At 40.0% G+C, this 12,345-nt stretch overlaps 1 pseudogene across 1 annotated transcript in view; it reads left to right on the top strand.

Annotated features, from left to right (window-relative positions):
- Positions 1-7,663, top strand: part of LOC147621024 (uncharacterized) — a 37,786-nt pseudogene extending 30,123 nt beyond the window's left edge. Inside the window, exons 2-3 of the transcript XR_015270034.1 lie at positions 5,605-6,579; positions 6,697-7,663. The product of XR_015270034.1 is annotated as an uncharacterized LOC147621024 (transcript). The remainder of the gene's footprint in view (positions 1-5,604; positions 6,580-6,696) is intronic.
- Positions 7,664-12,345: the final 4,682 nt, after the last annotated feature.

Below are 12,345 nucleotides of genomic sequence, written 5' to 3'. Positions count from 1 at the left end.
ACCAAAAGGCACCACCAAAAACTCATAAAGACCAAAAGCTGTTCTAAATGCAGTCTTGTGAACATCTTGAGGTGCCACTCTCACTTGATGATACCCACTCTTGAGGTCTATTCGGCTGAAACATGCCGAACCTTCAAGCTTGTCCAAGATGTCATCAATGCGCGGAATCGGAAATCGATTCTTGATGGTTATCTTATTGAGGGCACGGTAATCAACACACATCCTGTAAGTACCATCCTTCTTTTGAACAAGAAGTACCGGCGAGCAATATGGCGAGGAACTAGGCCGAATCAAACCCTTTTCCAAAAGTTCATTCACCTGTGCCATAATCTCTTCTTGTTGACTAGCACTCACCCTGTATGGTGGCCTATTAGGTGGAGAGCTACCGGGAATTAGATCTATGCAATGATCTTCCGGCCTCTCTGGTGGCAACCTGGAAGAGGTATGGTACTTCCAGTAGTACCAGCATCTATAGAGTGCTCACGGCCTCTATGTACAAAGCTGATTTTCTTCTCTTTGTAGGCCTTAACAGGTTCTAAACGGTGATGCCAGGGCATCCCCAACAAAACATCACAACCTGTAAGAGGAGCCACTAGAAAGCTCTCATAGTCGAGGTAGTCCTGTATATGTACACGGAGCTTACCAATGACCGGAGTTACATCAACCTGTTTGCCCTCAAAGGCGGCATCTGCATTCATTTGCATTCCCATGTCTTCCACATTGAGACCTATGGCGGCAGCCATCTGTACGGATATAAAGTTATCTGTGGAAGCATCATCAAAAAGAAACAAAGCGGGCTGATCCTTCAATTTGCCCCAAGCCTTGCATATGACTCTACTCTTGGGCTCATGCCCTGTATTACCCTGCACATCGGGTACAACATTCACAAGAGGCTTTTGCACATTAGGCTCAGCATTCTTAGGATTCTGTGGGCATTTAGGATATATATGATCTTTACTGCCACACTTAAAGCATTTTCCAGCCTTCCTGTACTCTTCCAATTGCTGTTTTGAGAGCCCAAAATTGTGGCGTTTACCCCCCGGCTTCTTTTCGGAGTCATCCTTAGCATCTCGGCCATCTTTGGGAGCATTCTTAGGTGGCTGTCCACCCTTTTTCTGGTCATAACCAGCCCTGAATTTGCTCTTGTTTTGACCTGCAAATGGCTTATTTGTGGGTGCTTTTATGTGCAAGTTCTCCGCAATCATGGCTGAGTGTATAAGCTCTTGTATGGTCTTATTTGGGTACACTCCCAAGCTTTGTTGAATGATGTGATGGAGCCCCGATTCAAACTTTCTCTTCTTCTCGTCCTCTCCAATCTTCATGAAGGGAGTAACCTTGAGGAGGACTTTCCAAAACTTTGCTATGTATGAAGCAACGGACTCTCCCTCATCTTGGGACAGCCAATCCCACTCCTTGCGTACATCCTTTGCAAAGTTTGGTGGTAAGAATTGATCATAAAACTGAATTTTGAAAGAAGACCAAGTTGGGGCAGCACTTCCATCAAGTATTTTTGCAAGCCACCAATCACTTGCCGTATCCTTGAGATGCATTCCCACATGCCTGAGCATAGACTTTTCCGAAAAGTCTTCATTGCAAAAAGCTATCTCAAACTGTCTAATGAAAGCAAGTGCTTTGGTAGAGTCCATCCGTCCCTGAAAGTTTTCAAACTTTACATCCTTGTCACCGGATTTGAACTCTCGAGGCTTCTTCCTTCTATATGCTTCCCTATGTACATCCTGTTCATCTGCATGATGATGATGCCGCGATGAAGATTCACGATCCCTCTTCATTCTCTCTTGAGTCACACTCTCCAAATGAGTGGAAAGCTCAACACGAGAACGGACATGTCTTCTTGGAGCATAGCGGGAATGAGTAGAGGATCCCTCATCCTTACTCTTCTCTTGACCTGCATCAAGCCTAGCACCAGGGACTCTTGTCCTTTCAGCATTTGGCACTTGCTGTGCTCTTTCTGCTTGTTGTGCATCATGTGCATCACCATGGGCAGCCATGAGGGGTGGCTTCTTGAAAGCCAAACTACCATCTGCTTCAGTGTATACATCACCCTTAACCATTAGGTATGCAAGTGCAAGCTCTCGGGGTTTCTCAACATCCATTTCCTTTGCAATTGCTTCAAAAGTGACTTCATGGACCGAAGCCTTTGCCTTCGCAGCCAACACCCTTTGTACATCCGGGTCATTTTTCAATGACCTAAGCTCTTCGGTTTCAGCCCTATAGCGTCGCACTTGACGCCTCAAAGATTCCAAATCAGAATGCATAGTGTCATGAGTACCTGCATCTCCATAGACATCATTGCCTGCAGCATCTCTTGCATCCTTTGTACCATGAAATTCACGGTCCTGTGTGTTTTCCACACTGTCAAAAATGTGGCTGTCCATGATACTCAAATCAGGTCACCACTTATGATTCCAAGTCTCAAGACCGTTTTCCAATGAGGAGAAAAACTGAGCTCTGATACCAATGTGACGGGAGGCGGAAGCGTGAATTGGAATCGTATAAATGTGAACAAGATTTCTGAGCACTTAACAATTGAGCATTACAACCACAAAGCTGAAAATGACAGTACACCACATAAAGGGGCCGATGATAGGCTGACCCCCCCCCTTTAGGTTATATTACCAAAAGAGTCTACAAAGTACAAGATTATGGGTGCCTGGGGATTCACCACCAGCCTGCACCTGAGTCTTCCAAATACATCATGTATGAATACATCTCAAACAAGAGAATCTGTAGGTACATCCGCCCTACACACAGGTACATCCGCCCTGCACAAGCCTCTTCACAGGTACATCCGCCCTGCACAAGAGTATCACAATCCTCACAGGTACTCCGCCCTGCACAGGATGTAAATGGATCTTTAGGCCCTGTTTCCACGCGAGAAATTGATCCAGAAACCTGTGTTCTCCGCGAGCAAGTGTTCCCAATGCTTGCCCTAAACACCTGTTACACCAGGAATCCTTGAGACACATCCATGCTCACATATTCCATTGCTGTCCAGCCTGTTTTATGCAATAACCAGTCCAAAACAGCAACTTTCCATCGCGAGAAATCCACCTGTTAAGGGTCCTACAGCCCTGTGGAGGTCCCTAGAGCTGTCCTGTATTGTCCAAGTTGACTTTGGACACCTGTAACCAGCCCAAAACTCGCAATAACCAGAAAATACAGGTCTGAAATTTACCAACCAGCCCTTTAGAAGAGTGTGGGGATCGATATCCAAGCTTGTGTGAGTCCGGGAAGCAAGCAACCAGCCCTATAGCAACTCCCAAAGCTTCAATCAGCTCTCCAATGTGTTGAGTTATGAATAAAACAGCCCAAATGGTCTCTTGAAGGAGGCGCCTTTCTTCAGTGCCACCTATGGGGCTTGGTGGGTACACATAATGGCTGACAAGTGTCCCCATAAGGTGTCCAGGTAGGTGTCCAGCCCATAGTGCTCCATTTGTCCTGTTTGTATAGGTTTAGGTCCAACCAAATGGGAAATGGCCATAAGCTGTCCGGACTTCATTAATTTTGGTCCAACCAAATGCGAACGCATTATAAGTTGTCCGGCCACTTATTAATGAGTGTGGACCTGCAAACCAATAAACTTTAGTAGTAAATGAAATAAGCTGTAAATTGAGTGTGGACGCACTTACCACCTGCAAAACCCATAAGCCCACAGTTTTAGGCCCAAGCAGGAGTGCACACACGTGTCCACAAGGTGCCCGGGCGTCCCCGGTCCCTCGGGCTTCACAAGCCAAAATAACAAGCATTGTCCAGGCAGCAAGACAATGTCACACAAAGTAAAATAAAGTTATGGCATGCATCATTTATGCATTGTGCACATGTAAACTTGGAGAACCACCTATCATCATTCTTGTACTTGAAAATATTCCGCCTGCCATCATAACACACCATGTGTGCATGGCCGGAATCCACACGGGCACCGCCCGAAAGTCCACAAATGTCCTGCCATGTCCTTGGACTCATATGCATCCACTCATATGATCCATACACATGCCCAGGTATAATACATACATGCATCCGCATGTTTCTAGGCCTGACACGCATCCGCATGTCCCTAGAATATAGGGATTTGTGACAGTTTGTATGGGTTAAGTGATCAAATAAACCACCCCCATACAGCCATCCACATGCTGGAGGGAATTTTTCCCATGCAATCCCTAGTCTAAATATTATTAGGCCTTAAGCAATGGTTAATCCTTGGGCACCCACATTGAAAGGTGTCCAATCATAATTTTAAATATGTGTGAACACCCAACCTTATAAATATTAAGGTTAACACTACTTTATAGATTTTATATTTGAAAAAGGCCAAAAAGGCAATACTTACCACTTGTTCACACACCACACCAACCCGTCAACTAAGAGCACACCCCCGGTACACTGGGGGCGGCCCCGTCCAGTGTACTGGCATGTCATAGTAGGCAAACACATGAAAACAAGTCATGCGAAAACAAGTTTATGCATGCAAACATGAATGCATGTGCACATGTAATAGACGAAATCTCCCTTTCATGAAACTTATACAAGAATTTCTTGTCGGGCACAAAACTGGTGTAATAGAAATGTGAAGTCCTGGTCTTCCTATGGAGTGACAGCCCCATAGGCAAAACACAAGTCCTGGCACGGACCTTCCTATGGAGTGACAATTCCATAGACAAAGCTCGGCACAAATATCAATCCTACCATGGAGTGACAGTCCCATGGGTAAGACGCAATCCTGGTCATACACGGGTGGCAGCAAACATGCTCCTGTTCATATGGCACGATACTGGTCACACACGGGTGGCACAAAATTGGTTCCCGTCCATGTGACACAAGATGACTGACCCTTTCACATGGGACACTGGCCTGGCCACATGTAAACATGGGACAGCTCTATGGAGTGACAGTTCCATAGAAGTGGCTCCAGAAATGGAGATGACCAAATGGTGACAATAGACCCCTAGTCTCGAATTACGATGCCAACACTCACCTAGTCTACCCTGTACTTAGCCTCAATAGTCATGTCCATCTGAGGTCTCATGCATGTCTTGCTTCTACATGCCGTCAGTTCTTCAATAATCTCAAGCAGAACCCTTGTCAGTCGTGAATAATTTGAGAAATAGATGGCTGAATGAGAAAGTGTCCAATATCCAACGTCTATAAAGGGCCCACTTCCCCCCTCATTTGTGATTTCAGTCTCCTCAACCCTCAGCCCACTTGGAACAACAGAAGCCAGCAGCAATCAGCCCCCCTGTGACCTAGTGCCCATGCCTGTGCTTGTGCCCGTGCCCACGCCCTGTGTGGATGTATTTGTGAACGATTCAAGTTTTGCTTGCTGTCTAAGACAAATTCAGAACAGAAAACTCTCATCTAAAGATTACCACTTCCTTTAGGTTATTCTGACATACATGATATTTTCTGAACCTACCTTTCTTTTTACACGCACTCTTATTCTTTTCTTAGGGACGTCATAGGCATGGACATGTCAATACATCTCTCATAGATCTTGTTTTGGCCACGTTTGACCTGCAACTTTTGTTCTGTTTGTTTGTGTGTAAGGTGTTTTTGTATTCATCAACTTCTGTTTGGGTGTTCTTACAGGGAAGCTAAGGGAGAGAGAGTTTTATAATGGCAGAAAAAAGGTCTGGGTCCAGAGTGTCCAACAGGTGCTTGACTGACCGAGAATCCGAAAGAGAGATTGTTTGTCTTTACAGACATTATGAGATGCTGTCTGTAGGGAAGGGTATTTCAATGTCCAAGGGCATTGATACAATTGAAGGGTTGTCCTTTTTGCCTGGTGAACAGTGGGGCTGTGTTAGTGACAAGACTGATTTGCCCTGGCAATTTGGTCCTGGTAGTCCCCTTGATTATGGTTCCCAGTACGTAACTGTGGAGAAGTCGCCCATGCCAGAGTTTCAGGACTTTTTAAGAGTGGCAAAGAATTATTGCGGGAAGTCTGCTGAAATAGAGCTCGAATGGCAGTGGATAATGGATCAACAACAGGCTCCAAAATGTGAATCCTTTCCTCTAACCAAATTAAAAGACAGCAACGAGGAGAATTCAGATGATGCTTTGGACAAAGATGCCAAAGAAGGTGTTGTGAGAGCTGAAATGGAGTCATCCATAACGTTCTCTTTGCTTGGTGGATCAAAGACTGAACAGTCTTCTGATGCTGGGACTAGTAAGTCTTCAAGGGTATCTGGAAACTTCTCTGTAGAATTAAATGCAGCAAAATTATCACATAAAGATGGGGCCTTAATGGCATACAGCTGACAGCAAGGAGTTAGCAGATTTGGTCTCTCAAAAAGGTTATGGGTATCCAGAGAATTGTGATTTATCACCTTCACAAAGCTCCCTTACATGGAAGGGACCTTTGGCAAGTTGTGACTTCACTACCTCTAGATCTATCAAGTTTAGTACCCCTCCATCTGTAGACAAGCTTCTCTTAGCTTCACTGCGTATTGGACACGAGCTAACTCAACTGCCAGATCCAACACCAATTTGTGAGCATCTGTCAAGTGTTTCCCAACCTCTTGCCATCCCATCAGCTCTACCACGAGCTTCCACCCGAGACAGGTAAAGATTAACTTCTCATTTGCATCCGATATCAACAGGATACAAGGTGTGATACTTGACAGGCTTCAGTGAATTCAGCCCGATGGTGCTTCCGTTGGCTAACATGTTTTTTTACAGTTCTGATGATTGGAACACAAACTGGAAAGCGAGTAGTGGAAAACGTGTTGGTGTTACTAAGCGAGGATATGGGACACTCGGTGTGGCTCTTTGCCATTCACAAACACGAGCAAGACAAGCAGAGAAGCTTGCAGCACAGGCATTGCAAGAGAGAGAGAGAAGCTTGTGCAGCTGCTATTTAGAGAGGCATGGACTGCTCGTACCTACAAGCAGTGGTGGGTGCAGACTCTGGAGTTGGAGAACTTGTTGCTTAAGATGTGTTCTGGAAGTGATTTGGAGGTCTGGATGGACAACAAGATTTTGAAACCTTCTACTGCTTCTGAGCAGATAGGAAATAACCCTTGGAATCATATCTGGAAGCGCTCGTCTCGGAAAAAAATGCATCAGCGTTTCCCCCCTCTATGGTGGCAAGGTAAAGATCATGCTCGTTGTTGGGCCCCTGAGAGCAATGTTTTGGTGCGTTGCACCGTTGGGTTTGCTTTTGCTCTTGGTTTGAGCTTTCCAGGTGTGATCTACATGCTTGGAATGCCTAGACCCACAATAAGAGAATAAAAAGAAGAGATGAGAAGATAAGGAGAAGAAATGCATGATTTACAGAATGTCTTTACCTTTCCAAACCTTAAAAGCACAAACATGGACAAATTAGGCAAAGTTTGATATAATCACACTTCCAAAGTATAAATTCATGGTATTAATCATTAGTATAGCTACATTAATAGCGATAAATTCAATAACAACAAACACTAATGACCATTCACGTGTTTCCACAAGGTCTCAGGAAAAGTTACCAAACAATGAAGCTCGAGTCATGGTCAAGGGCTTCAATTTTATGTGTTAAGAGCTCACTCCTTAAGTGGTTATCTTACTTTCATTAATCAAGGTGACTCCGTATGTTGTAAATGTTGTTGCTTTTAATAAGTAATGGCTCATGTGGTTGGGATGGTCTTGGTCTACATGCTTGCAATTCATAGACCCACAAGAAGAGAGAATAAAAAGAAGAGAGAAGAAATGTGTGATTTATGGGATGGCATTGCCTTCCCAAACCCTAAGCATCAACATAACACCACACACTTAGAGTTGAAATGGTGAGAAATACTAGAGCGAACACTCGTTCTAGTCTTGCATAAATGGGAAATAGTATTACAATATATCACTAATATACTTCACAAGTCTTTTCTCACTAGGTCTTCCAAGAATAAATGACCCGAGTGTCCATTCACTAGTTCTAAAACATTACAATAAGTTTTGTCTTGCTTGCTTTTCTAATGATACATGATCTCGGGGGGTGCACTACTAAGAAGTCCTATGTATTACGTGCGTTCAAGGGGTATCAAAAAAACCCCTTAACTATGAATTTTTCACGAATAAAATGATCTCTTTTTCTTAATGGACTTTCAGGTTTTTTTTTTCAAAATAAAAAAAAGCCTCTTTTGTAAATGTATTTTTGTAAATTTATCTTAAAATTTTGAATTAAAAAATCCCTTCATTTGAATTCATGTGCTATACTCATATTTTTGGGTGAAATCCCCGAGTACATGATTAATGGCCAAGATGTGTGAACAACCTCAACTTGGAAATAAAAGGCTTGAGTTGTTGGAATGCTCCATGTTAATCAACAAATCTCCCTTATAATGAAGAGATATTTAGCCTTTATAAGATGTCTTCAGGATAAACCTAATGAATGTATACTTGGCAATTATAGACTTGAGTTGTTGGAGTGCTTCATGTTATACTCAAATTAATTAACATATCGTCCTTATTTTTCTTAATCATGTTCTCATGATTAGATTGAAAGTGTGGTCCCTTTGGGTCTTACTATAAAGATAACTACATTTGAGAAACCATTATAGGATTCTAGAGGTTGCAACCTGTAAAATTGACATCATTCAAACTCTCATTGGCTCTTGGATAGTTGTGGAGAAATCTGGCTTGGTGTTGAGCATATAAATAAGATTTGAGCATTATGATCACTAGGAGATCTTGGATGTGTAGTTTGGTCCTTGTAAGAATGTCCAGCTAAACATACACTTTATGGGTCCTTTAGGGTTAATAAAATCACAAAAAGAGAACGTGCATTTAGTATTTTAAAATATAATCCCAAATCTTTACAAATATTTTAACCGAATTTAGAATCCAATTATATAGAAGATTTGAAAATATTGACATTTATTAGTATGAAATAAGTAATAAAAAAAGTGATCTTTGGATTTATGACTCTTTGTACCGTAAAGATCTTTAACATCATCTTTTTTTCAAGTACTTTTTAATGCCACATCTTTTTTTCAAGTACTTTTTAATGCCACATCTACTATGAATTTTATTAGAGATGGGATTAATGGCTTAGTATTATCATCCTACCATCATATGGCTCATCATGTGGCTCTCCTTAAATTGATGTTCTAAGATGACATTTAGTTTGGAGTTTTTTAGCAAGAGAGATTAAGAGGCACTATCAATAACTTCTTAGAAAAAATCCAAAATTAGAACAATAATACACCTTGAAAAATAACTTTGAAAATCAAGGAAAAGAAACCTAACCATGGGTATTAGGTGAAGATAAAAAAAAATCAGCAATATTGAACCGCTTAAGATTGGTGGTGGAGGTTGAATACAAGCTGCAACATATATGAAACTTTGTTTTTGTTTTATTATAGAAATAATAGATCTTAATCCTTTTTTTAATTAATTTTAGGATACTATTGCATCCAACTAAAGAGAATGTAGACCCTCTCTTAGTAAGAAAACATTGCTCTTCATTTGTGTTTGCTGCAATGGCAAATAGTACACTTTTGATGCTAAAAGGTAAAACAATGTCAAAAAGAAAGTTGTTGAAGACTTTATGGACATCAATAAGGTGAACACAATGATAATTCAAAATGCGTTTGGGATAATATTGGAACCAATTAGAATGGATAAAACACTACATAATACGCTTGGTTAAAGAAACAAATATTTTGTGAAAAATAACATATGGCATAAGAAGTATTAAATGAGGAGATTTAATATTTTTTTTCAAGGAAATCCATTCCATATTCAAGATAAATATTTGGACAAAAAGAATGAGTTTTCTCCAATGAAGCTAATAATTTTTTATTTTTTTTTGACTTGAGGACTATCCAAGAATCTATTGATGAGGAAACATAGGGTATATCGAAGTTTGTTTATAAAGGTGGATAAAAGTAAAATTATAAAAATAATAAGACTAAAATAGTAACTATCACATTGATGAATCAAGCACTTAATCCTTTGATTGAAAAAAATAAGACCATTGTTATATTAGTAAAAAATGACCCTTGTATCCATAGAACAATATTTGGTGGATTGGGCTTTTTGAGGTAGTTTTGTTAGTTTGATTTTGAAATAGCTAAAACATATTTTCAGTTTTTCTTTGTCTTACACTTACTGTTTTTTGAATTATAGATTGATTTCAAAGATCTTGACATTCTTCATATTGAATATTTCAAATGGAAATACCAAACATTATCAAAGAGCAAACTAATGGTACAACTTTGGAGGTTGAGGGTGTTAGAGAATATAAGATTGAACGACATCTTGACAGGTGATCTTGGCAGCCTAAAATTGCATGCACATGTATATAAAGGAGCTAATTCCAAGTCTCCATATATTTATTACATGGACATGTCAAAGTTTGTGAATCTTCATATTGCAATTTGCCTTCACATCATAGAGTGCACAAAAATCCAAATCTGAAGCTTGTGCTTGAGATTCCTCTTTAAAGAGTTCATATTCGTACTCTTCATGCTATTTACATAATTAAGGAGAAGTTTGTTTATTTGTCTATTTTCTTTGCATATGGAATCTCAAAACTGATGTAGTAAAGACGAACAACTGTAACTACTTTTTCACACATTACATGGTAAACTTTTATCTAAACTACTATACTTTTTCACACGTTATATGGTAAACTTTTATTTAAGCTTCACAAGTAAGGTTACATTAGGAAATTTTGGAGGTCATTTGTAGGGCCTTCTAAGAAATTCACAAACTCTTATTTTCTCTCTTGAAAAAATGTTCAAAAGATACCCTCATTAAATGTGTACTTGACAAGAAACTATTACAAGTTACAAAAAAGTGGATTTGACAAGGTATTGAAATATGTGCACTAGCTACACATCACTCTCAACGTTTAGGGTTCGCCAAAAGGCACTCACATCATATGGCACCTTTTTCAAAACTTTCATGCTACTCTTCTAACAATCTACACTTAGTGGTAGTTTGGTGTATAATTTGGTACTTTTGACATCACAAATGTGCCTGAAGCGGCCAAAAATCCCCGAAACGACTTTTGAATCACTTAAATCGGACACCCGGAGCGGTAGAAACGACCAAAACAAAGGGAGAATTGAATCATAGCCAATTGACGCGCATAGAGGCCTTGGCCAATTCCAAAACAAGGGAAGAATTGAATCATAGCCAATTGACGTGCATAGAGGCCTTGGGCGAAGTTGCCAAGGCCTCTATGCACGTCAATTGGCTATGATTTAGTTCTCCCCTTGTTTTGGTCATTTCTGCCTCTTCGGGTGTCCAATTTAAGTGATTCAAAAGTCATTTTGGGGCTTTTTGGCCACTATAGACGCAATGGTGATGTCAAAAGCTCCAAATTCTACACCAAAATACCATGAGAAGAAATGTATAGACTCCATTGTCTACAAAGTTTAGCTTCAAAGTGCTTTTTCTTATCCAATGATGATGTAAGCCGTATTTAATAAAGTAAATGTACCTCATTTGAAACAGATACCCACATTGAATGTGTACTTGATCGTTTCAAAAAAAAGATACCCTCATAAAATGTGAGCGTGACTATTTTTTGAAAATTTTCAATGAATTGAGCTATTTTTCGATGTTACGTTGGCTTCTTCCTCATTGGTTGCGCTCTATTTTCTCTCTCCTCTAAAAGGCCCTCCAAATGACCTCCGAAATGTCTTAATGGCTATAAACTATAAACTATTCTAAATTTCATACATTATATGAAAAACTTTTATTTAAACTTCACAAGTAGTTAGCTATACAACTATAACTACTTTTTCACACATTACATGGTAAGCTTTTATTTAAACTATTATAACTACTTTTTTACATGTTATATAGTAAACTTTATATAAAATTCACAAGTAAAGTTAGCTATAAACTATAAGCTATAACTAATTTTATAATTGACTTTGAATACATAAGCTACAAGCTTAGTTGGTGTGAATTAGAGTGAGAAAAGTGTGTTTTTTTGTTCATGGATTTCATAAATTATGTTTATGCATGATGAAATTGGTAGCTTAAAGCATGCAAAGTAAAAAAAAAAACTAAATACTCAATCAATTGTACAAACACCATTAATCAGGATTAGGAACCTAAATCACCGCCCGCCATCCAAGTCGAAGAAACCACAAAAAACTTATAAAACCAGGCCAAAAATATCTCTTGGATTGGGAGACTTGAGCTCGTATGTCCGTGGGAAAGAAGATGCAAGTCTACCAGATGTGCCATGATTCTATATACATGAGATGAGTCTAGAGACACAAGCATGATTCTAGAGGTGGGTGAATATTGTGTCAAAACAACCAAATTTAACTACCTTAAGGACACACCTACTTTGGTTCTATAAAGATTTTCTTGTCATACAATTTATACCAACAC

Source organism: Cibotium barometz, chromosome 31 (assembly GCF_041138505.1).
Source record: "Cibotium barometz isolate CiBa-2024 chromosome 31, ASM4113850v1, whole genome shotgun sequence".
In the NCBI taxonomy this organism is placed as follows: Eukaryota; Viridiplantae; Streptophyta; class Polypodiopsida; order Cyatheales; family Cibotiaceae; genus Cibotium; species Cibotium barometz.
The sequence above is the reverse complement of the archived record's forward strand: the minus strand, read 5'-3'. Positions and strand labels throughout refer to the sequence as shown.